Here is a 26378-nt window from a genome sequence, read left to right as displayed (position 1 = left end):
GTGGCAACTCTCTCTCCCTCTCTCTCGCTCTCTCTCCCTCTCTCTCTCTCTCTCTCTCTTTCCTAAGTATAGAGTTCCTTTTATGGGTCCTGGATGTGTCATCAGTGTTTTGAAGATGAATCCAGTACAGCATCCAGGGCTGGAGACTCAATGGATTTTAAAGAACTTCAGTGTTCTGCAGAATGAATTTATTTAATTTTCAAGAATACATAATTTTCTGGGAAATTTCACTAATCTGAAAATTGAGTTGTTTAAAAATAAAAACTAATAGATTAAAATTGTAAGTATAGCTTATAATATTTAAGTTATAATTATTGTTATAAAAGCTCCCCACTATCCATGTTTTTCTCTTTAGAAAAGCTGGTACTTAGATGACTGCTAAGAAGCAATGGATGGTAAATTTGAAAGAGTCCAATGAGGTCCCATCATAAATAATCTCACTCTTTAGTAAGAAAGTAGGCATGCACCTAGACTACATTTTCCAGCCTTCTTTGTAGTTAGGTGTGGCTGGGGCACTGGATTCTGTACATGGAATGTGAGTGAATGTGATCTACCAACATGTCATTTGTCACATTTTTCTTCATTTACACGCCAAAGATTCCAAGACCTAGAGGAGGGACAAGCCACGTGATGGAAGAAGTCTTTATTTATTTAATGTTTTGGGTAGGACCATCTCTGCTCTGCTATTGTACGAGCAGAAAATAAACTTTACTGTGTTACATGACTCAAATATGGCAGCTTTTTGTTACAACTGTTAGTCAGTTGATGAATATCTGACTAATCACTCTTGACTCCATACTCCAGATTTCAACTTTTCTTAATTATGTCATATATTTCAACTGCAGCATGTCCAAGATTTAATTTATCATTGCCTCTGAATCTCCCTTCCAATCATGTTTCTCATTTTATAAAAGACCCTCTTCTACCCAGTTGTTTAATATAAAGGTTGAAATCATTCTACAATCCTATTTTTCTTATATCTTTATCCAGTAGGTCATTAAGATTAATAAACCATGTTTTCCTAATCCAGTTTTCATTCTCTCATGTCCACTGTTACTATCTTAATCCATACCCTCATAACTTCTTAAACAAGCTTACCACAGAAAGTCTCCTATTGTGATCTCCTTCTTCAGTCAACCAATTTTCTGAAGACTTGTCAGAATTTTTTTCATACAAGCAAAACACTCGGTATGTGACTACCTTCTTTAACACTGCTCATTTTCTCTACATTTTCAAGAAAAATCTGCATCTGCTAGTAGAGAATCAGATAATTTATCATGTAATCTTTGAGACTTTGTCCAAATACATTGCTCTCTACTTCTCAGCAGTCACCTGTGTATGGCCATTTTGTTGTTTTTATTATATGGCATACCTTTCCGTGCTTCTGCAACTTTGAACACAGTAAGTGCAGGAACTAGAATCCTGCTTCTCCATCCATGATACTGACAAAAGAAGCCCTGGTTATCCAAACCTCAGTTCAGTTGGTCCCGTACTGTACACTTTCCCCTGCTTATCTTAACCCCATACAAATCAGGCTGCAGCACAGGAGATGCTTTTGCATTCACTGATACCCACCATAATTTCAACACAAACTCAAGAGTGTTTCATAGTATTTGTTTCCTGTGTTTTTGTTTTTCACTACACAGTAGAATACTTGACAGCCAGGTATGCTTTAAACCAATTCTCTTCACTCAATTTAGATGCTTAATAAATATGTTGAAATGAATTGACAATGAATAATCTATTTATTATGTCCAAATCCCAATAATCTAATTGTCTACATAGATGGAACAACTTGAAATGTGCAACTATGTAGATTGTTTTATACTAATATACATAGAACCAGTTCTGTGGATTCTCTATTCATAGTTCCTGGATCATGACCTCATTATCTTACCCAACTAGCAAGTTAGCCACATACTTAAGGGAGAAAAACTGGAGTTCAGGCTAATTTATATTTGTATGTGTTGCTGCGCTTAGCTAACGATCTAGTGGACAGCCCAGAATTGCTGAAGATCTGAAAATAAGCACATTGATGTTCTTTCTGCTATTTGTTTGCTTGGTTCATTAGTCACTTGAAAGTGCATTTCTCAATTAAGTCATTCATTTGTGAGTTTCAGTGGAAAATCCTGTAAGTAGTTTCTATCATGCACACACAAAATTAGATGAATTAAAGCATACACTAAGTAGACACTGACATACAAATATTTATAAATGAAGGCAGAAAATGTCCCAGTTTCTACATTTTAGAGGTGCTAACATGACTTTTAAAATTTGATTAAGAAAAAAAGATACTTAAAGGATCAGATGGCAATATTATGAGAGATAGATTCTTAAGAGTAAGATTTTTTTCTTCAAATCTCAAAGAGGAACATTTTTAGATAGACGTTTAGCTATTTGAAACACTGCATTCATAAAAACACAAAGGTTCCAATATGATTCATCTAAAGAATATGGCTATATGGCTTATATCTAGTAAAAACCCAAATATAGTTTTTTGACTTTGTTTATAAGACAAATTTGACATGAAATAATAACATGTATTTTAGTAATGGACATGGGAGAATAGAAAAACGCTCATGTGGGCACAGGTACATGCACGCGTGCACACTCATACATACCACAATATTTAAGGTCCCTGAAGTTAACAAAGTAACCCTATTGGGAAAAATGACAAAGAGCCGAAATTGACAATGATGAGGCTTAAAGTATTTCCGATCTCAGAGTTGAACTGCTGTTGGCAGAGATGATTTTTTGGTGATAGAAACAAAATGTCATCTTAATCACATTGGAAATACAAAATTCATGTGTTCAAAAAATAAAACTATATGACAAAGATATTATTAAATTGGGTGTTTTCAAATACACCACTGATATAAAGAAAATTTAATCACAGTCAAGGAAATGAGATGTCAACATTTGGCACTGCACAGACTGTTAGAGATAAAGCAAATCCTGGATAGCTCAAATTTTCAAACTTAATGAAGAAACTGTTTGTGTTTTTCTATAACCAGATGGGCTGAGTTAATCTTGTATGCATTAGGATCAAAATAAAATATCTCTTCCAAGATTTTTGAGTTATTCCCTTAAAATCATCTTTTGTTTTCTTTTTTCTATCCATTTCAAACAAAAAATGTTAAGTGCTCCATAAATACTCTGAAGAATAATATATACTATTTTATAAGAGCTTTGCTCCACAAAACAGGAGAACTGTCTCACTGATTCTGTGCCATGAGAAGAACAGTCCTTATCCATCAATCATAATATCTGATGTCAATTTTACATGGTTGACCAGTGTTAAAGTAAACATAAATCCAAGCATCTAGTGTGTGCAATGAACAGTGTAGTAGTCAGTGCCCTGGAGAAGCATCAGAAATACAGACAATCTCTACTCCCAAGGAATTTATCATCTACTGTGTAAGAAAACACACCAAAAGAATCTACAGCTAAATATAAATCACATGCTACCTAGATGAAATCTGAGATTCTGTGGTAATAATGAACCAGATTTTGCATTCTGAGACTCAGGAAAACACTGAGAAAAGAGCAAATGAAAGAAGCAGACAGCATAAATTCCAGCATGAATAAAAGCATGCACACACACACAAAATATATATGTATATCTATACATGTATACATATGTAATACATATGTACATATATAAAATATGTATGTGTGTATATATATCTTAAAGGCATGGTGAAACATGGAGGAGGAAACTGTTTTAAACAAAATGAACCATAAGTTAATACTTTTTTTTATTTTAAATATGATCCTCATCTTTTCTTTCATTTTCAGTTGAATTAATCTTTTACTATATTAGTTATAATTATTTACAAAAAGGAAGAGATTTCTTAATTTGTTTTAAATGTTGTCCCAGTATTTACTTATAATTATTTACACAAGGGAAGAGATTTCTTGTTTGTTTTAAATGATGCCCCAGTACTTACATATATTTTCTTTAAAATTAAATCTTCTTTGACAAAAGCTCAAAGATTGTAAAAATATGTTTGTTTTTCTAGTGTAATAGAACACTTTTAGGATTGGCTAAATATAACAAATAAAAAACTTTACTCATCTTCCAGATCTCCAGGTAAAACAAGCAATGTAGTTTCAACTTAAAATATTACATGAGGTATACTCATGAAAGGAGTAGATAGAGGGTGCATAGAAATATCTGGATAGTGACCAAAAACTCATATAGGCTACATGGATGCCCAATATGCAATGAAACATCTCTTTATGGAGTTCAATTCCTTGCATTTTTAAAAATTTAATTATATTATCTTTCTAATTGAGAATGACTTGTTTTAGACAAAGAGAAACAAATGCATTCATTTCATATTTTCAATTTCTGTTCTATAAAACTGCAGTAATTTTCATGTTAAAAATCATATGTGATTAAATTTATTTTAAAAGCTAACAGTTTCTAACAACAAATGGCACAATTTACACCTATATTGTCAGGTCATGGGCTGAAAAAACAGATTAATATTGTATGTTAACTTTAAAAATATTTTCTGTAAAGTTTGTTTTAATTACTTTGAAACCTCACTGTAGAAAGAAAATGTTTTACAATTAGAAATAAATACATCATACATTTGGCTTCTATATATAATTTTTTATATACTTAGCAGCTATAATTTTTTTCAATGATCAATTTTATAGATGAGACCACTATGAACAAAAATATAGGCACTTTTAATTATCTTTGTACAGATTAACTGGAAAATTAAGAAATGATTCTTAGCCTGAATCCTGGAATAAAGTAATTATATTAAACTTAAATTATAAAGGATTCCATATTTATAAGCCACATTTAAATGCTATTTTACATCAATATTACAAAAGCCTGGAAACCACAACTTTGGACAAAGGCCATTACATTCTTACGGAAAAAAAAAAAAAAATTATGTAATGAGATCTACCCGACAACTGCCTGTCCAACCTGACTGGCACCCACCGTGTTATTGATCTTGTAACCAATAATAATTACCTCAAAACAATGATGTAATTCTCATTGTTTTCCTTTAAAATCCTCTGTCTTCCCTTACTTTCCTGAACACACACACAGTTTACTTTGCTGTGTGTATTCCCATTGCAGTGCCTATTGTTGATAAATATAATTTTCTCTTAGAATGTCTTCATCTTTGTTATTTAGGTTGGGATCATGGTGCCAGAGGTAGGACCAAAATGAGATCCCTTCAGACAAATTGGCAGCCCCTGGAACGAGTGTGGTATCAACTGAGCCCACTGTGTATCTCCTCCTGGATTCTAGGACTCTTACTTTGGCAAGGTCTGTTTTTACTTTATTTTAGACTAAAGACAAATGTTTTTCTGGTTTGAGTATTTTGGTTCCTACAGAATCTACGTTCTCTCTGTGGGGCATGTCTCTTCTGTCAAATTTACTTTTAGGTCTCCACATCTATTTACTATTTTGTTCGCTCTGTATGCCTGGGTTAAAATGTTTGTGAGCACTCTTATTTTATTTTGGTTTGGTTATGTGCATTTGTAAATTTTTATCTTGCTTGTTTCTGATCATATTCTGAAAGGAAGAAATGCCCAACATTTTAAATGGTGGGCATGATCTTGAGAGATTAATTAAAAAATAAAATAGGATTCTCAAACTTTAAGGCATGCCAAGCTGTTTGGGACTCCAGCCACCAACGTGGAGTTTCCTCCTGCACGTTTCACAATCAGTGCCATCAGGGGGTTCGTTTGTACTCCCCAAGTTGCTTTTTTCTTAGTACTAAATTAGAAAGTGCAACCAACCATACAGTTAACATGAAGAGCTGTCTACGTTTTCTGTCTATTTTTTTCTACTTACTCTGAATCTGTTGACATTTTTATTTGTATTAAGATAATGTAATGCTGCTAATTTCAAAAGCCACTTAGAAGTTTTTCTTAGGGCATTTCAAACCAAAATAAGTCTTAAAGGGCTTTCAAATTAATGACTTTAGAAATTACAACAGCTCCTTAACAACCAACAATCTAGACACCTTTGGAAATGTGAACTTAAATTAAACTAGACTAACAATTGCTTAGCACAATGAAACAATTAATCAAAGGATTAATTCTAAAAGGAAATAACTAGATAAAGGTTTATAAAGGTTAGGCCTTCAAATCAAACAGGCCAAAATCTTGACCTCAGAGCCATAACATAAGGTATTACTGTTGGACATAAAGATTACTTTTCCTGCCACATAGGAGACGGGGAAGAAAAGCCTGCAAATATTTTTCTTAAATGCATCCTGCCCTGCATTGAGACTAGTCAAACAACCAGAATGGCAAACAACAAACAAAAAAAAATCCAAGGCCACTTGGATGTTTTGTTTTTCTTATAACAAAAGAAAAATAGCCAGTCCTAACTAAAGTGTAAATAATTAGAAATTTAACCCTGAAACTCATTAAAAACTAAAACAGAGGAAAAAAGATAAAATAATTGTTGTAAACCAAATTACTCAAAATAATGGTCCACAACCTTCATTACATTACCTATCAGGGCAAAATTTCAGCCATGTAAATAGTTCCTGTATTATCAGAAATACAATTCAGCTCCAATTGTCTATTATAAACTGAAGAGTTTATATTATTATGTTTTACTGTCTCATGATTAAAATTCTAAAAGGAAATCTTTAAGATCTTTATTTAAATTTTTATATATGTGTTTATGCATGTTGTATATTTTATCTACATGGTAAAATCTGGCATAGTCAGCCCAAAACTCCTTAAGGGATCCTATACAGGTTGGTTTAGATAAATGAGTGCCCATATTAAAAAATATAGCAATTAGGCCGGGCGCGGTGGCTCAAGCCTGTAATCCCAGCACTTTGGGAGGCCGAGACGGGCGGATCAGGAGGTCAGGAGATCAAGACCATCCTGGCTAAACCGGTGAAACCCCATCTGTACTAAAAAATACAAAAAACTAGCCGGGCGAGGTGGCGGGCGCCTATAGTCCCAGCTACTCCGGAGGCTGAGGCAGGAGAATGGCGTGAACCCGAAAGGCGGAGTTTGCAGTGAGCTGAGATCTGGCCACTGCACTCCAGTTTGGGCGACAGAGCGAGACTCTGTTTCAAAAAATAATAAAAATAAAAATAAAAAATATAACAATTAACCCAAATGCCTTTTAATTTCCATGACTGAACCATCTTTGATCAGTAAGCTGTTTTAAAATTTGTCAATAAAATAAAAATTGAAATATCTTCAGAATTGTCACTGTACATTTTTGCCTGAGTTTACTGTTTAGACACTTTTTTCTTCTTTTTTGAGAGTGAGTCTCATTCTGTCATCCAGGCTGGAGTGCAATGGCACCATCTCGTCTCATGGCAACCTTTGCCACCCGAGTTCACGTGATTCTCCTGCCTCAGCCTCCTGAGTAGCTGAGATTACAGGTGCACACGACCATGATTGGCTAGTTCTTGTATTTTTTCAGTAGAGACAGGGTTTTACCATGTGGTCAGGCAGGCCTCAAACTCCTGACCTCAGGATCTCCACTCACCTCAGCCTCCCAAAGTGCTGGGATTACAGGTGTGAGCCACCATGTCCAGACCTTAGAGACTTTTATATATGTCTCTGATAAATGTTTTAAAATCGTGAAACTATAAACCAAGCCTAAATACAGGATGATTTTTGTTTGTGTAACACTTCAATAAATAAGACCAATTTCATAGTATTGGTTTAATAAATACAACTATATCTTATGAGTTATTGGCAAATACCCATATACTTCAGATTCTTACTTAGGTGATCACCTGATAATCATAAGATAGAAAGAGTTATCAGAGAAATAACTTGAAATGGTGACTAGCTTAGCCTAATATCTTAGTTTTCATAAGTAATCTAAGAATAATTGTTAAAGCTAAATTATTTGGTACATGTAAAATAACCTCTGAGTCCGAAGTGGTCTGTGCTGGTGTTGGCAGTGGCTGTGATGGGCTGAATGCACCAGTCCCCAGCCTGCAGCCGTTTCATGGGGGCCTGTGCCTGCTATGGTGGTAGTGGCAGGCTGGATGGGCTCAACCTTGGGTCCCAGTAGGAATACTCAGGTGTCAACAGTGGTGGACTGAGCTAGGTAGTGCCCAGGCTCAGATAGAGCCGCCGGATACTGAGGGGTAGAGTCAAGCCAGGAAAGCCTGACTTCAGGCTCCTACATGCTGTGAACAGGCAGTGGCTGTAGTAAGCAGGCTCAAGGTAATCTCCAGGCCCACATCAGAAAGCTTGAATGGGGGTGGCAGTGGCTGCAGTGCAGCCCTGCTACTGGGGAGACTGCGGTCGCTTTCAGGAGCAGCAGCCATATGCAGGTGACTGGGGAATATTACTTCAGTCACATTTCAGCCCTCGCTGGGGCAGCCCTCAGTGGCAGCTTCTTGCTGTGGGCAGGTAAGCTTGTCTTTGAGGCGTGTGAAAATGTTTGGCGGCTTCCTCGAGGCACGTGAAAACGTGCGGTGGCTTCCCTGCTGAAGATAGCGGGTTCACTGACAACGGCTCACACTTTAGCCCTGGAGGTAGCAGCTAGACAGCTATGGTGGTGGCTGTGGGTAGGGAATGTCAATGGGGTTTCAGAAATATGGAGATACAGGGACTGTTGGGATCCCAGTTAGGGTACCTTCTTGTGGGGGCTGGGCTTTCAATATGGTTTCTTGCTGTAGCTGCTTTGGGCTGAAGTTTTGTGAGACCCAGTGTGAGCTCCCTCTCTTGTGCAATGCATTTGTGTGGTCTCCAAGTAGCCTCCTATGTTAGTCTTAGGGCCTCCGACGGTCTAGAGGCTTTTCCATGGCTATGATGTGAGAGTCTCTGGTGGGAATGTGAACCGCTGGGGTCACTCACTTACCCTTTCCCCACAATGGGGAGCCGCTCCAGGCTGCCAGCTGATCCCTGCTGAGCAAGCTGCATTATGTTCCTCTCCTCCCTTACACTCACTTCTCTATTGAAGTCCGGTGTTCTGTATTAGTTGATCTATTCACAGTCCCTTACACTTTAAATGCTTCCTGCCACTTCTCTATTGAAGTCTGGTGTTCTGTGTTAGTTGATCTATTCAGAGTGTGATTACCTGTTGCTATTTTGCTTCTTCTTTGTGGAGGAGGAAAGTGCCGGATACGTGTCGTCAGCCATCTTGAATCTCTAATTGAACTTTGAAATTCTAAAGTTACGTTGTTTTAAATTGATAGCTACTCATTAAATGTCTGAGTCACTTACAAATAAGAAAAAAATGCTAAAACAAAAATTTCTAAATATAAGCATACATTTATTGTTGGCTTCTTAAGTTTTATAGAAAAACTATATGTATTTGAGACTACATGTATTTAAGTCTGTTAATTCACAAAATTATATTACAGGGAAGCATATTTTAAAAAAAAATACAAAATGGTTCTTGTCTAGATAATACTGATAAGTGACGGTGCAAAATTTATTGCTTCCTAGGTTTTCACTAGAAAAGAGGTTTTAAGAGTTAAAAATTCTAGTTAATACATATAATTCTGTATAGAAAGTGACCCAAAAAAGATGTTTTTGATAAGAAAAAGTATAAGAAATAAAAATGTGTTCTTTACTGAACAAAAGAATAATTTTGTCTAAATTCAGAGGTTATTAAAAGTTTATATCCAAATATGGACTTATGAAGGAAATAAGCAGAAACATGATGGAAAGGAACCAGTTAGTAGAACAGAGAGATATGAAGAAAGTTATACGTATGAAGATGTATTTTTGGTTAAGGTAGATTGAAAACAAAAAATAATAATCTTTTCATGAGAAAGAATCTTATGTGGTAAATTTTTGTCCTAAAGTCAAATGACTGGTTATGTAAGAAAGAAGTGTAGGACAAAGCTGAAGTTCTGGTCATGTTGTGGAATGTCTGAGTAAGTGATGGCACGTTTGTGAAAGATTAATTTATGATGGAAATTTGTGTGTGATCAGGTTGGCTGTATGTTTCTCTAAACATTGAGCTTTGATATTAAAAATACACTAATACAAAACTAACAATGTGATTCCCTGTGTTCAAACAACAAGGTTTCTTGAAGTGTTGGTCTGCTCTTAGTAAAATTTGCTAGGTTTCGATTTAATTCCTAAATGTGTTTTTAAAAAATTTCAACCATTCCACCATCTTTTAAACTGCAGCTTCTTCCTGTTTTACAGTTTCTGTTTATGCCACATTTCTTCCTGAGATGTATTTAATTTCTCTGGATTTAGATTGAAACTGCTGTCTTTATTTAGATTAATTATTTCATTTCTTGAGGTAGATTTTTCCTCTTGAAGCTTTTCAAATTTCTATCTCAGAAGTTCAACTTTTGCTCTAACTTTATGTGATTTGCAGGTCATTTCTCCCCTTGAGAAGGTACATCTTTTTGCTTGGCTGTGCTTATAATTCTTTCCTTCAACTTTTTCATCAGCTCTCATAATTATTTTCTTCAGTTTTAACTCTGCTGTTATAGCCTGATGCTGAAACATTCGTTCTTGAAGGCCTAAAAAAGCAAATTTTTCCTCAAGCGTAACTTCATTCTGTATTCTTGGCATTTCTTGATGTGTCTAATTTTTTTTCTTCATGTAACCAGGAAACTTCTCATGCTGTTACTAAGAGCCATGTATTCCCTTGCTCAAGGTACTAGTTTTTTGTTTACATTCCTCTGTATTATGTTGTACAATCACAACCTTGGACACTGTCTTACTACATCTGATTAAGTACTAGGTTTACTTTCCAGTTCACCTAAATAAGTTTTCTTTAAGGACAAGCCATCACTCTTCAGTAGGTTTGTTGTTTTCGTTTTGGTAACTGGCCTAAGAAACAAGGATTTCATGTTTTATCAAGATTATTTCCTTTGATGCCTTTATTAGATTTTTTGATAACTTAGGAAAGCTGAAATTTAAAAAGGTTAAATTTGTTTTGTTTTTACAGTCATGTACTTTATGTATTTTGATTATCACCCTAGTTAAAGAAATACTATTTTTTCACACAGTTACCTGCAATCCTGTTTTGATGAAGTGTTTTGAACCTTTTGGCATCTTTGATGGGCTTCTTCAGTATCAAAATTCTAAATTAAGTCTCTCTTACCTAGAACTAACTTTGGGATTTTTCAGTTGGGCCTTGAGAGAGCCTCAAAAAATGTAACTCTTGTCCTATAGAGATATTAAATCATTACATTAATTTGGTAAATTATATAGCAAACATTGTCAAATGATAAGTGATGCTAGTTATTCTTTCAGTTACATTTATGGGTATGTTATTGATATGGATAATCCAAAATTGCATAAAAAGTTTAGGAACCTAATATGGCATCAGACGTAATTGTGTTTATTATGTTGTATATTACAAAAATAACCAAATTTTCTTGTCAATTGCTGATTATAACAAACTTTCATCCGATTTTAAAGTATGGCTCATCTGCCTCTGTCATCTACAGTTTTGATATTTCTCTAAAAGCACTTGCCTTCGGATGCATGGAAAAGACTAAGAAGTACTCTTAAGTATAGGTTTCTAGTAACTTTAAGGTCAGAGGATTTCTTAGAACTCTAAAAAATTTTTGAAATGATTCAACTGACCTATTTGAGAAACTTCCAATCAATATCAAGCAGAATAAAAATTAATTACAGAGATTAACTGATGAAGATAAAAATTTTATGAGGCCAGGCATGGTGGCTTATCCCTGTAATCCCAGGACTTTGGGAGGCTGAGTGGGTGGATCACGAAGTCAAGAGATCAAGATCACCCTGGCCAACATGGTGTAACCTCGTCTTTACTAAAAATACAAAAATTAGCTGGGCATGGTGGCACACACCTGTAATCCCAGCTACTTGGGAGGCTGAGGCAAGAGAATCGCTTGAACCCTAGATGCAGAGGTTGCAGTGAGCCGAGATCGTGCCATGGCACTCCAGCCTGGTGACAGAGTGAGCCTCCGTCTCAAAAAAAAAACAAAAACAAAAAAAAAACACCTTTTTTGAAACTATTGATTCTTTACTTAAATGTTTTATTTTCCAAATTTAAGGAAACTTTTTCTTTTAAGCTATCTGTAGTTGATACAGCAATTTGGTAGTCTGTTTTTGTGAATAAAGGTGGAAACATTTACTTTTTCTCTCTATTTGATCCCTCTGAAATTTGGAAACCATGTGGGTATTCTTGTGTCTATATGGTTACTTGTATAAGTTTAATAAAAGTTTGCTATCTCTTTATAAAATGATATAATTGGACACATTAGTTATAATACAAAGCCTTGACTAGAATATCTTTTTTGAGAACCAGCATGGAACGCCTGGCTTCAGGAGTTCCGCACCTTGCTGTGAGTGAGGAAAAACTGTCACTTCCTAGCAGTACTAGAAACTTGAAGACTGAGGGTAAAATCTGAAATCTGCCTTGGTTTGGCTTCCCAGCCTCAAAAGATTTTTCCATCTGAGATTCTTATGTGACCAATGTAGAGAGAAAAATGTTATGTTTCTAAAGAAAAGCTGTAATACAACTGTTATCAGACATTAGCCCTGGGCATTGTTTTTGAGTTCTTGTTATCTACTATAAACTGACTAGATCCTGAATTCTTCTGGATTTCTTCAATCCAACCTTTTTCTGTTAGAATAGGCATGTAGCCAGACATGAGCAGGTAAGAGTTCCCCCTGGGTAAGAAATCTTAGAAATGCTGCCCATTGATAGAATCCTTGGAGAGGGTGACGGTCAGCAAAAAGAGAACCATGGCCACAGTGGCTACACCTGGCCTTGTGGCTGGGCTCCTCTGACCCAGAAGGGACTTATTAAGCCCTAACCGGAGATAACTGAGGTAGGGGCTTTTCCTCACTAGTGAGCATGTGTACTCCTCGAATAACTTGCCTAGGAATAGGCTTTTGCTCGTTATAATACTCCATTCCCCTCCCAGTAACACTTCCATTATATTACTAAAAATGGGAACTGGTCTGTACTGAAGCTCTATAAGCTCAAACCAGATTAATTCTAAGAGATAAGTTTCGTGCCTGATGTATGGGTCACACAGAAAGTTCACCAAATTGCCTGGTGCCGTAACCAGAAGCATTCAAACTGCGAACTAGGATGATAAGTTGATAGCTTCATGCTGTAGATAGCTTTTTTCCAAGACATTGGAACAAGACTCCATATCATAATGAGACTCTTTCCTCTTTTAATGCCTACTTTTTACACTTGGCAGGATAATGGTGTAATTGAAATTTCACATTCAGGAGCTTCTGCTGGTAACTTGACAGAACCTGATCTACGAGATGCTTTAGTCTACCTAGTGGGTGAGTATGGCAATATTTCTTATACAGCCATTGCTCATGCTCTGCTTGAATTTAACCTAGTCATGGGAAACTAGAGGATAAAATTGCCCTATGTAATCTATTGGTTAAACAAGGAAATGTCTGTGCTATTACTAACACTACATGCTGTATCTGGATAAATCCCTTGGTGAAAGGTGAGGTCTATATACAAAAAAATAAGAAAACAAGCCACATGGTTAAAAAAAAAAGTGTCACCTAATTTCCCATGATTATATGATTTATTTAATTGGTTGCCTTTAAGCCCAGGTTTATAGCTTAAACTATTATGTAAACTGAGATTATCATATTACTATTTACTTTTCTTTTTAATTTTTGTTCTTGTTACTCGTTAATTGTTTTCAGAAGTACAACCCCTATGAGAATAATGCTGGCCTAGCACTTTGAGATGATAATCAATACCTACGGAACAGACATATGGAACTTATCAGGGACCTAGGTAGACTTAGCCTGAGAACCACTACCTCCACACCTCCTTTGTTGCTCAAATGTAGACAAGAAAATTTTGACACTGACTTACTCATCAATTACTGTCTCTGATGTGGGACCAGACCAGACCAAACCAAGACAGGGGACAATCAAAATTTAAATACAGGAAATTGATTAGCAATGCTTGTAGGTAAGTAAAGGTCTTGATCAAAAGGAGGAAATGTCTGAAAACTGTAAGAATCAAAAGGGAGTCACTTGTGTTAAAACCCTGACAAATAGAGCTGGGGAAGGCCATGAAGTGAGGCTTCTTATGTCTGAATGCCTGATAGCAAAAACTATCACAGAAGACTGCAAAAACCACAGTCTTGTGCAAAGTCATTACAAACTTACACACACACACACACACACACACACACACACAATGCTTCTTGAGAACATCTGCTAAGCAACTGCCTGTCCAGACTTGGACTGGTGCCACCCTTGTTATTAATCTTTGTAGCCAAGTGTAATTATCTTAAAATAATTATGTAATTCTTCTCATTTTTTCTTTAAAATCCTTTGTCTTCTTTTACCTTCCTGAATATGCACATAGTTTACTGTGGCCTGTGTATTCCCATTGCAATGCCTATTCTTAAATACATACCATTTTCTTTTAGAGAGTCTCCCTCTCTGTTATTAAGGTTGACAGAATCCACCTAAATACAGAGGGCTGAAGGGCTTAGAGGACTTGGCCTAGAGGAAAAGGTGCTGCAATGTTCATTAGCCCATTTTCAGTTTTATAGGCAAATTAGGCCTGCCTATCACTGAGACCAAAAACTCTCCAAATTAGTTAGGCCTATCTCACCCTTCTGCTATTGGTTCAGGTTTGGGCAAAGCCTCCTCTTAAAGGACACCTTATCCTCTCTGCTCCAGGACCCTAAACATTGGCAGCTCTGACAAGAAAGTTTCAGAATTCTATGTTCTGTCCATTATCAATCTCTTTCCATGGAAAACTCAATTCCCCACCCCACCCCCCGACTTTATACTCTTGTGTGTTAGGGTGAATCATGGTCCCCAAAAATATCCATGTCCTAGGCCCCAGCACCTGTCAATATGTTACTTTACAGGGAAAAAGAACTTTGCAGATGTGGTCAAGTCAAAGATATGGGGATGAAGAGATGATTCTGAATTATCCAAGTGGGCACAATGTAATTGCAAGGGTCCTTATAAAAGAAAGTTATATGAGAACAAAAAGGGATGAAAGGCTATGTGACATGAGGCCCTGAGACAAAGAATGAGGGCAGCCACTAATGTTGGAAAAGGCAAGGAACAGGCACCTCTCTCAAAATTCCAGAAGGAATCTCTTCTGCTGGCACCTTAGTTTTAGTCCCGTAAGATTCATTTTAAACTTCTGACCCCCGGAACTTGAGAGGAACAATTTGTGTCGTTTGAAGCTCCTAAGTTTGTGATAGTTTGTTACAGCAACAATCAGAAACTAATATATCTTAACATGTTCTTAGAAATTACAAAAGAAGAGTATTTGAAGTAGACCCTATTATGGCTCTATTATGACTTATGCCATTGAGATTCTGGTGTACAGAACTGGGAAAAAGTAGGTAGTCAAGTGGGAAAAAATCCTCAATACATTGTCTTCATAATGCTTATTTCTTACTCTGTATGCTACTTACTAAATATTACATATATTAGTCTGCTCAATTTTTACAAAATTTGTTGAGCAGATAGGGAAAAAACTCTTGAGCTCGTTTTACAGCTATAGAAAATGAGGTGCATAATGTTTAAGTCATGTAGCTTAAATCATATAGAAAATCAGTTCAAAACTCAAATTGTGGGGCTCCTTACCAGACCTTACTGAATGAGAATCTTTGTAGATTTTTATGCACATTGAAGTTTCTTATGCATAAGTCCAGAACAGAGGTTGGCATGCAGCTTGCAGGTTGATCTTGTAAATAAAAGTTTGATAGAACATGGCCATGTCCTTTCATTTCATTGTTTATGACTGCTTTTGCTACAATGACTGAGTTGAATCAACAGAGACTTTATGGTCTGCAAAACTTAAAACGTTTACTCTCTGATCCTGCACAGCAAAAGTTTGCTGACCCCTGTTACAACACAGCACAGTCTAAAATGAGGTGTTAAATGGATGATTCTATGATTTTTTTCAGAATGTTTTAACGTGTGGTCAAGAAAACAGTTGTAAAATATCCAACACATTAGCCAAACTGCTTCTACCTAGATATATCCCTCTCTCCTGTTTCTGAATGTACTAGAGTGCATTGCATGAAAACACATAGGAATTCAGAATTAGAAGTTGATAATAACTAAATAATGAGTCCATTCAGTTTTTTCAAATATGTTAGAATAAGTGGCATTTCTGTTACTATGATTAGTGCACTGAAATAAATCTGAAATGCAGTGTTAGAGTGAGATAAGCTTTTTAATGGAGAAAAATACAGCTTTTTAAGCTTTAAACTAATATGAGCCATGAATGCACAATAAAAATGACCCCACGCATTATTTTAGCCCTTATATAAACGCATTGCAAATTACATTTTCTCTAGCATTATCAAGAAATACAATAGTGTAATATTGAAATCCATATTCACACACTACTTACACAACCCACTCTGTGCTTTCATAACATGATTTTTATTAAGACCATGTACTCGGCATGGAAATAACTTTATTGTGAATAGAAGATTTGATGAGATAGTTGCAAAGAAAAAAAGTTTTATCTATGTATCTCACACACACAGGAAATTACTGTTCAAGTAAAAGTCTAAAAGTTTGGAAAAAATCTAGAAACATTGTCTATTTCTCATTTTAGGAGTAGCTTCAGTTCACAAAAAAAGAAAAAAAAATCACTGCTTATTAGAAATTTACAAATCAAGGAAAGCAACTCTCCTCTACCCACCTTTCTTTTCTTTCTTTTTTTTCCTTTTGTTTGTTTGTTTGTTTTTGAGACAGAGTGAGACTCTGTCTCAAAGCAATTCTCGTGCCTCAGCCTCCCGAGTAGCTGGGACTACAGGCAAATGCCACCATGCCCAGCTAATTTTTGTATTTGTAGTAGAGACGAGGTTTCACCATGTTGGCAAGGCTTGTCTCAAACTCCTGACCTCAAGTGATCCAGCTACCTTGGTCTCCCCAAATGCTGGAATTACAGGTGTGAGCCACCGCACTGGGTCCCTCCTTTCGTAAAAATATCTTGCAGAGCTAGTTTTATCTTAGTTTAATTTTTCTTTTTGAATTTTCTATAATTACCTAATGTTTTATGTTTGTTAATACTATGTAACTTTATTTACCTCCTAACCAAGTATCGATGACAGTGACCTAAAGCCTTCAGGGAAAACACTTTAAATTGCTTTTAAAAATTTTTATATTTCAAATTAAAAATTCCAAGTATATAAAATAAAGCAATAGTAAAATAAAGCCCATGTGTTAATCACTCAAATTTATCAACATTTTTCATTCATCTACCAACTATACTGCTGTCTACTCTCCACATCTCAATTACTACTACAACTACACTATTTATAGTTGTTTTCCTGAAGGTAAAATATCACATATTCTAATGCACAAAGCTTAGTATTACAGTTTTGAAAAACAGATACACCCAGATAACCCATAACCCTAGGGTGTCATAGAAGACTTTTTTTTTCTCACCAGAATGTTTCTGTATTTTCATTCCAGTCAGTTTTCACCATTCCGCCTTAAATCTCCAGAAATGGCAGGTATTCTGATTTTTTTTTTTTTTCATTTAATTTAGTTTTCCTATTTGGAAACTTTTTAAATAATGGAAGCCTACAATTTGGTCTCTTTTTATGTCTGGTTTCTTTTGGTTTCAACAATGTTGTTGAGATTCATTCACGTTGATGCATTTAATTTGTGGCTTTTCATTGCTCAGTTCCATTCTAGTGCATGAATAGGCCACCATTTGTTTTTACATCCTCCTGTTGATGGACACTTAAGTTATTTCACAATATAATTTTTGAAACCAAAAATTTGCATTGATTATATTCAGGAATTATTCTGTAAAGCTGACAAACTAAGGAACAATAATAAAGTAAAATAAATTCATGGCATTCTGAAACAAAGTGTATTATCAAACAAACGTAGATGTCCTGAGACTTCTCATCTTCATATACTCCTATCTAATAGGGGAAGAGCTAGTTTTAAGTCTTAAATAAGGTAATACATATAAAACTTTTATAAGTGTGCCTGTCACATAATAAGGACTCAGTGGGTGTTAGCTTTCATTGTTTTTATTATTTATAATAGGAATATAATGAAAACATTCCAAAATGACTCAATTAGAATAAAAGTTTAGACAATATGTGATTACCATAGCATATAATACTATTGGTTTAATTCACTATCATTTTCAGCTGGAAGATAAAACACAACTGAGAAATAGCAATTTCAGGTAAGATATCTGTGTGGATGTGAGAGTTAGAATTACATTGGTGTGATAGTTTATTATATTGTTTTTGCTCTCATGAATTTTGCTTTGAAGTTAAAAATTTACTCAATTTTTTTATTCTGTCTATAATAATGGTTTAGGGGCAGTGCACTAATAGAAATAATTTTGCTAGAACAAATAAACTATATAATACATTATACACACACATACATGTATGCTAATTTAATTTAGAATAATATAAACAGATTAATCCACCGGAAAATTTTTAAAAAGCAATAAAGGTACTGCTTTAAAATTGTGTTCTGTTGTATTTCTTTCTTTTTAAAATATTTCAGCAAAATAAGACAAAAAGCTCATATTTACTTCATTGGTATAAACTCAAAATCAAAGTAAGAAAATCATATTAAATTTTCTAAATATTTTCACTTTTAACTTTATTTAGAATTAAAAATTATATTGCACTTCGCTTTTTTAAAAGGTATGCTTTGAAATAGCATTGTAACTGGGAGTTATTTTCAGAATAATTTTTGCATTTTCACATGTTGATTTGAGACCTTGTTTTTTACTTCACTTCTGATCCTTACCATTCTCAAGCTCTCAGAGGAGTAATACAGAGAATATCAATGTAGTTAAAAATCTCAGCCTGGGACAGTGGCCTATGCCTGTAATCCCAACACTTTGGGAAGGTGAGGTGGGTGGAACACTGAGATAAGGAGTTTGAGACCAGCCTGGATAACAGTCATCTAAAAGTCATCTTGGGATAACAGATAATAATAAAAGTCACCTTGGGATAACAGTCATCTACAAATCTCAGATTTTCACACATGGACTGCTGTTTTGCCAAGTCGCCTCATGTTGTAGGATTTTTCAAAAATTTAGTACAGAACAATATGTTCTTTGATATTGTTAACTAAGTTATCTTATTTTAATTTTGGATGATAATTTGATCCTTTGAAAGCCTAATAAATATTGATGTAGGTGTCTAACACAGTAGCTGTTTGTTTACAGCATTTTTTACCTAAAAATTCACAGAATATACTTTTATATGATAATCAAATTATAAGATAATCATAGAATAAATCATAAAATATCCATGGAAAAATCACATATAATACCTACATATTTAGCATTTATATTCTCTCTAGGTAGATATCAACTCATCTTTAAAAATAGGTTTAAAACCTATTCTCTCTAGGTAAATTCAACTCATTTTTTCAATAAATTAATACTGACTGTCATATAATTTGTATATTTTATTCAATTTTGTCTGTAAGAGCAAAATATTTAGCGACTTATCTGAAATACTGTACTTTATTTGGCATTGCTTTAAAGCAATATTCAAGAAAACATTTCACAGAAAGAAAATAATATTAATTAGGTATTAACATTCCTTATAAGACATTATTACTCCTTACTGTAATTTCTTATTTTGTTAGTATTCAAACTTCTTTTATTTATAATATATTATAAAATGTTCTTATATATTTACTTCAGGCTTACTGTTCCATGATCCATTTGTCTTTTCTGCCATTTTGAAATGCCACATAAATTCCATGTTATTCCTATCATTACTCAAGGATTAATAATAGTGACTCTGTTCTAACAATTGAAAGTCTATTTTGGAGTTATTAAATGGAAATCATCAAGACCTAGAAACATATTTCTATTTATATACATCATTAGTTTCTTATTATCTCCCTATGAAACCAATATTTTGGAATTCTTAAACCAGATTGCACTAAAAAAGTTTGAGTTTGAGAAAAATGGAAGAAGATTAAGATGTGTGGTTTCTTTGCTCTTTACAATCTATAAATTTTACATCATCTTCACTAAGCTATTCTATATGTACTTCTAACTAAAAACAATCTCTCAAAATTATTTCAATAACTTTTAGCACTATACCTTCCTGAAGCAATTCTAAAAGGTTTCTTCAGAATGTTTAAATACCCTATTTTATATCTTATTAACAGCTTCATCAGTACTACACTTAGAAAGAGAACTATAATTGATGGGGGAAAATACTGGACAAGGCCTTCGGTATTCAATGTGAGACATCAAGGATTTTAAATGTTTCTACGTAACATAAGGTGATAACTTTGTGTTGATCCTCAAAAGGAAGATGAATAAATGATACTAGAAATGAAGGATATAGAGCCTTTAAGAATAGTTCACAATAGAATACTATGCAGTCATAAAAAAGGATGAGTTCATGTCCTTTGTAGGGGCATGGATGAAGCTGGAAACCATCATTCTCAGCAAACTATCACAAGGACAGAAAACTAAACACCGCATGTTCTCACTCATAGGTGGGAATTCAACAATGAGAACACTTGGACACAAGATGGGGAACATCACACACTGGGGCTGTAGTGGGGTGCGGGGAGGGGAAGGGATAGCATTAGGAGATATACCTAATGTAAATGACAAGTTAATGGGTGCAGCACACCAGCATAGCACATGTGTACATGTGTAACAAACCTGCACATTGTGCACATGTAACCCAGAACTTAAAGTATTAAAGAAAAAAAAAAAAGAATAGTTCACAATGAAATCTCATTATGCAAAGCATGTGTACCTGTAAGCCATTAGTACCGCTGTTAAGTTCACAGACAGGTTGATGGGAATGGCTTGGGGAATTTTCTGTTTTTAGCAGGGAGGGGATGTTTGGGATTGAGATTAAGCCACTTAAACAAAAAGATGCATGACTTTTTGAAGGTTTTGAGACAGTCCCTTGACTCTCATATGTAGAAAATTTGGAGGTTTGAGCAAAGTTTATCTCTAGCAGGCAGGTCTCATGTAACACCTCGGTTTTATACTCGTTGTATTATAAAAAGAATCATAAATCTAAACAGTAAAGTTGTCCTGCTCATTTGTGTTTAAACTTCCAAGGAAATTATCTAGATATTCATTTTTCTTTTAAAAACAATTACCATGAATCCTAATTAAATTGTCAATCTCTGGGCCTCAGAGTGCTGATGTATAACTTGTTTTGACTTTTCTTGTGATACCCTAAAGCTCTGGGTTGTTTATTGTTCCAGTGATTGAAACATGATACAATAGAGCTTGCTGAGTTTCTGATGAGCAGCCTTGTCAAAGCTGTAAGTTGACAACTTATTAAATCCCTGTATTGTTTCTATAGATATATACCTGCTGGCATGGTTCAGATAAATTAAGGCAAGTAGATTTTGATGATGAGGAACAAATGACTTATACCCTTCTGATAACAGCGTTTTCTTATTAGGAAGGATGATTGTATTTCCAAATTGACTCTCAATTTCTCTTTCTCCACGAGAGCCTTGACCATGACTACTTATAGTTTTGTAACCTTGCTTAAAACAGCATCTTTTCTAACAAAGATGCGTATTTTAGATTTGACTTTCATTTATAAACAAGCTTATTAATTCAAAGGAATGTGGCTCTTCCATCACTTTTAAACCCTCTTAAGTATTTTCTGCATTCAAATTATAAAGAGAAGCTTTAACTGTACAAACAACGTGCATGCTCACATTGGCATTTCTTTGATTTAAGTATGAAATTATTTGGTGTGTTTCTAATTACTTTCTCCTCAGCTAAATCTTCAATTATGCTGTTTTCTTTTGTTTGTCTTGTTTCAATAAGAGATTGAATAGTTATTATTTTGTAGGTAAGACATTGTCAAACTTGAAGAGATTGAGTAGTTGTAATTTTGTTTGTAAAACAAGTAAACAAATAAAAAGTTAGACATTTAACAAGGAAAATACAGTAAGTTCAACACACAGGGAAACAGCTGATCATCAAAAAGCATTGTGCTGAAACACTTCAGAAAACAGAGGACTCCAGAGGGTCTTGTCTGCTTTGATCATTTGCTTGTCTGAAAGGAGCTTTAAATCTCAATCCGTTTCATGAAGAGTTTGGGCAAAAGTACATACATCATTATTTCTTTGCAGGGTATTTTATAAGGCAAACTGTTGCAGGTCAAGCTGTATAAACATATCTTTGATTTCTACTGAAATATTTAATTCAAAGCAGCATTCACAGTGTTGGGGAAAATGACAAAATGTTTAAAAATAAAAATAATGGACATTGCTTAACTCAGATCCATATGTGCATTGTAACATTTTATATAGTCATTGCACTGTCTATAGAAAAAGAAGTAGAAATACAGATGTCTGGTTTTAAGAACTATTTTTCTCTAATACTACAGTTACTTCATAGTACATATGTTTATACTGCTGAAATTACTCCTATTGTTATTATTTTCTGTGTAATTTTCAGGTGTTTATACCCTGTGCTACTATGTAATACCATCTAAATGAGAAAAATGCTAATCACAGATAGATTAAATAATATCTTACCTATATAATGCTATAGCATAAATTCATGAAGTGAGAAAAATGTGACGCTAGTGAAATAAGACCTTTCTTGCTAATTTGTAAAAAATGTTGAACACAGCACATAACAGATCCACTATTAGTCAAATAAAACAAAAAACATTGTAAAACATGCTAAGATCCTTAAAAAGAAACTACCTGCCTATATATTCTCGGTGAAATGTGTATCAAAGTAAAGAACTCAAAAATGCACTGTCTTTTTCTGTTTTGTCTTCTATAATAGAAAAGCACAGACTGGGTGGCTTATAAACAACAGAAATTTATTTCTCATTGTTCTGTAGACTGAGTAGTCCAAGATCAAAGACACCAGAAAATTTGGTGTCTGGCGAGGGTGCACTTCCTGATCTCAGTATTTTTTGGCTATAACCTCTTATGGTTAAAAGGGTAAGGAATCTCTTTGTGGGGCCTCTTTGATAAGAGCACTTATCCCATTAATAGAGGCTCCACCCTCATAACTGAATCATGTCTTAAAGATCCTACTTCCTAATACCATCATCATGGGTGTTAGAATTTCAACAAATGGATTTTGGGGGAACACAGATATTTAATCTATAGCATGTAGAACATTATATCATTAGGGAAATACAAACTAAAACAATATGAATGTACAACTACACACCTATTAGAATGGCCAAATTCCAGAACACTGACAATACCAAATGCTGATGAGAATGTGGAGCAACAGGAATTCCCATTCATTGCTGCTGGGAATCAAAAATGATACAGCCTCTTTGGAAGACAGGTTGGCAATTTCTTACAAAACTAAACAAACTCTTAAAATAGGATTTAGCAATTGAACTCCTTGGTATTTACCCAAAGGAGTTGAAAACTTATGTCAACAAAAAAACCTACACGTGGACATTTATAGCAGCTTTATTCATAATTCCCAAAATTGAAAGCAACCAATGTGTCTTTCAGTAGGTGACTGGATAAATAAACTCTAGTACATTCAGACAATAGAATATTATTAAGCTAAAAAGAGGTGAGCTACCAAGCCATGAAAAGATATGGAGAGGCCATAAAATCATGTTGCTAAATGAAAGAAGCTAATCTGGGCCAGGCGCGGTGGCTCACGCCTGTAATCCCAGCACTTTGGGAGGCCGAGACGGGTGGATCACTAGGTCAGGAGATCGAGACCATCCTGACTAACACGGTGAAACCCCGTCCCTACTAAAAATACAAAAATTAGCTGGACGCGGTGGCGGGCGCCTGTAGTCCCAGCTACAGGGGAGGCTGAGGCAGGAGAATGGCGTGAACCCGGGAGGCGGAGCTTGCAGTGAGTGGAGATCGCGCCACTGCACTCCAGCCTGGGTAACAGAGCGAGACTCCGTCTCAAAAAAAAAAATAAAAAGAAAAAGAAAGAAGCTAATCTGAAAAGGCTAAATACTGGATGTAATAGGACATTTTGGAAAAAAACATAGCTGAGGAGATAGTTAAAAGACTGTTGGTTTCCAGGTGTTGCACAGAGAGGATGAATGGATGGCAAAGATTTTTAGGGCAGTGAAATTAGTCTGATCCTATAATAGTGTGTGTGTGTCATTGTGCAAGCCTACAGTACATAAAACACCCAGAGTGAATCTTAATGTGAACTAAGGACTTTGATTGATCATAATGTGTTAATATAGGTTTATCAAATATGACAAATGTATCACTATGGTTGATAATGTAAGAGTTGAGTCTATGCAGCCTTAGGGGCAGCAGATATATATGCAATCTCTGTGCCTTCTACTCAATATTTCTGTGAACCTAAAACTGCTCCAAAAAAAAGTCTTACAAAAAATAAAATGTATATAACTGGTAGTACTAAAAATGAACAGTGAGCAGAAGCCCTAAAATAGAAAATTATCCCCAAGTATCTCACTGTAGTTGTAAAAATGCAATTTCAAAAAATAATCATTAAAATAAAAATTCATAGTGAATATTTTAGGAATGCAAATCTAAAATCTCAAATTTTAAATTATAGTAAAAATTAAAACAAAAGAAGAGGTAAAGTGCTAAGTTTCTCATATCAAGACAGAAAAATGTCAGTAAAATTATTTCATTCAGTTAACTTAAACTCATCTTTTCTGTACTGATTTTTTAATGTTTAATAAAACTTCAAAATAAAAACTAAAAATAATTTATCAGAAATCTAAAAGAAAACAATATTCTGATTTCTAAAGATGTTCACTTAATTATGTGGTATTGACATGAACATAGGTGCTATTTGCATCATTCCTTTCCATCTTTGATAGCATACATTTGTAAGACCAGGCTGGGTGGTCTATTCTGTATTATTGCCAAAAGGTGAAAGTTCTTACAAATATGTTTTTAGAAAAATTAAATTATGAGACAACCTCAATTTATTTTATTCCAGAGGTCTCCTAACTAATTTTCCTTGGAAATTTTCTTTTGCTGCTGAAACAAAAATGATGCTGGTTGCCTGTGAGAAGAAGGCTCTTTGAGATCCAATTGGGACTTCCAACCACCAAGAGGAAAGCTTGGTATAGGAATATATCCTGCACAAAATTAAGTGAGATTACTACTCCTAAAAAATTTCTTTTAATGTTTCCTTGAAAATGTCAAGGCAAGAAAACAAATGAACTGTTAGCTCCATTTTCTTTTCTCTTGGGTGGGTTCTGCCCGGACCATAAGAGTTGCTCCATAATGAACAGCAGTCCTGATGTTTTCTTTTAGGAATTATGGGTGTCAGTATATCCAGAGATTCAAATGTATCATCCAAATCTGCAACATTTAACAGAAAGATATCCTTTCTGTAGGTATGCAGCAATCAGCAAAACATGTGTCTAATTCATTTGCTCAATTATGGAATTCAGCACAGAAAGCATTTATTAATAGTAATCTGGAGTCTGTTTTGTACAACCAAGGTACCCTTTAGGTTTAAGCCACTATTTTATAAATAACTGGCAGCTCTTGTAAGGTTGGATTTCTCTGACACCTCTCTAGGAAGATTCTTGGCAGAAAATGTTTGTTAGCTAATATAGCACTTCCTGAAATAGGTGCACTTTTTTCTTTAATTTTTAAAATATGCTACTGACTTTGTGCTGGGCCTGCAAACTTCACCTGCCTTGGGATGTTCCAACCAAGCAACAAATGGGAACTTTGCTTTCTGTTTCTCAGCCATGTAGTTAATTTCAGTTTTACAGTCATTTGAATTGTTTCTATCCAGAGCCATTTATTCTTCATTACTGAAAGGCAATTGCTGAGAGGTTGACATTTGTCTTCATTTAGTGGTTTGTCTGTGGGAATGCAAAAATTTTTGTTGACAAAGGTATTCACAACTTTAAACTGGGTCATTCAGAATACTGTTTATATTATTTTAGCTGAATGGCTAACAAATGGCCCTGTGTCACATACTGTGCCATGATACTATCTTGATTCATCTGTTGAAAAGGCATCATTATATTTTCTTCTCTCTGTCAACTCTTAGGCAACTCTGAGGACAACCAGTTCTAGGACCATTTCTAGTCTCTGCTGTGAATCTTGTCATTTTATATACTCTCATTTCAATTACCGTATTTGCTAAATTTGACTGAGTACAATTCTTTTATGCAAAAAAAATATATATATTTAATGGCCCATGTTAGTATTTTTGGCTTTAACAAAATTCTTCATTGATGGAGAGCCTTAGAACTAAAAGAGAAAATCTCTGATACTTTCATTGATTGATTCAGTGAATTCTCAAAAAGTCAATAAGTATTTCATATAGCATTTAAAATTTATTTCCTGAAAAAATTAAATGACATAATATGGGAAAACCCCAAAGTTCCCAAATACAAATATCTTTTCTTTATTTTTTTTGAGATTGAGTCTCGCTCTGTCACCCAGGCTGGAGTGCAGTGGCGCAATCTTGGCTCACTGCAACCTCTGCCTCCTGGATTGAAGCAATTCTCCTGACT

General features: G+C 34.8%; 1 protein-coding gene across 2 annotated transcripts in view; it reads right to left on the bottom strand.

The window, feature by feature from the left end:
• The window catches only part of GALNTL6 (polypeptide N-acetylgalactosaminyltransferase like 6), a 1250966-nt gene that overhangs the window by 937863 nt on the left and 286725 nt on the right, over nt 1-26378 (bottom strand). The window lies entirely within an intron of this gene.

The sequence above is a fragment of the Trachypithecus francoisi genome, unplaced genomic scaffold (genome assembly GCF_009764315.1).
Source record: "Trachypithecus francoisi isolate TF-2019V2 unplaced genomic scaffold, Tfra_2.0 Lachesis_group1, whole genome shotgun sequence".
Taxonomy (NCBI): domain Eukaryota; kingdom Metazoa; phylum Chordata; class Mammalia; order Primates; family Cercopithecidae; genus Trachypithecus; species Trachypithecus francoisi.
The sequence above is the reverse complement of the archived record's forward strand: the minus strand, read 5'-3'. Positions and strand labels throughout refer to the sequence as shown.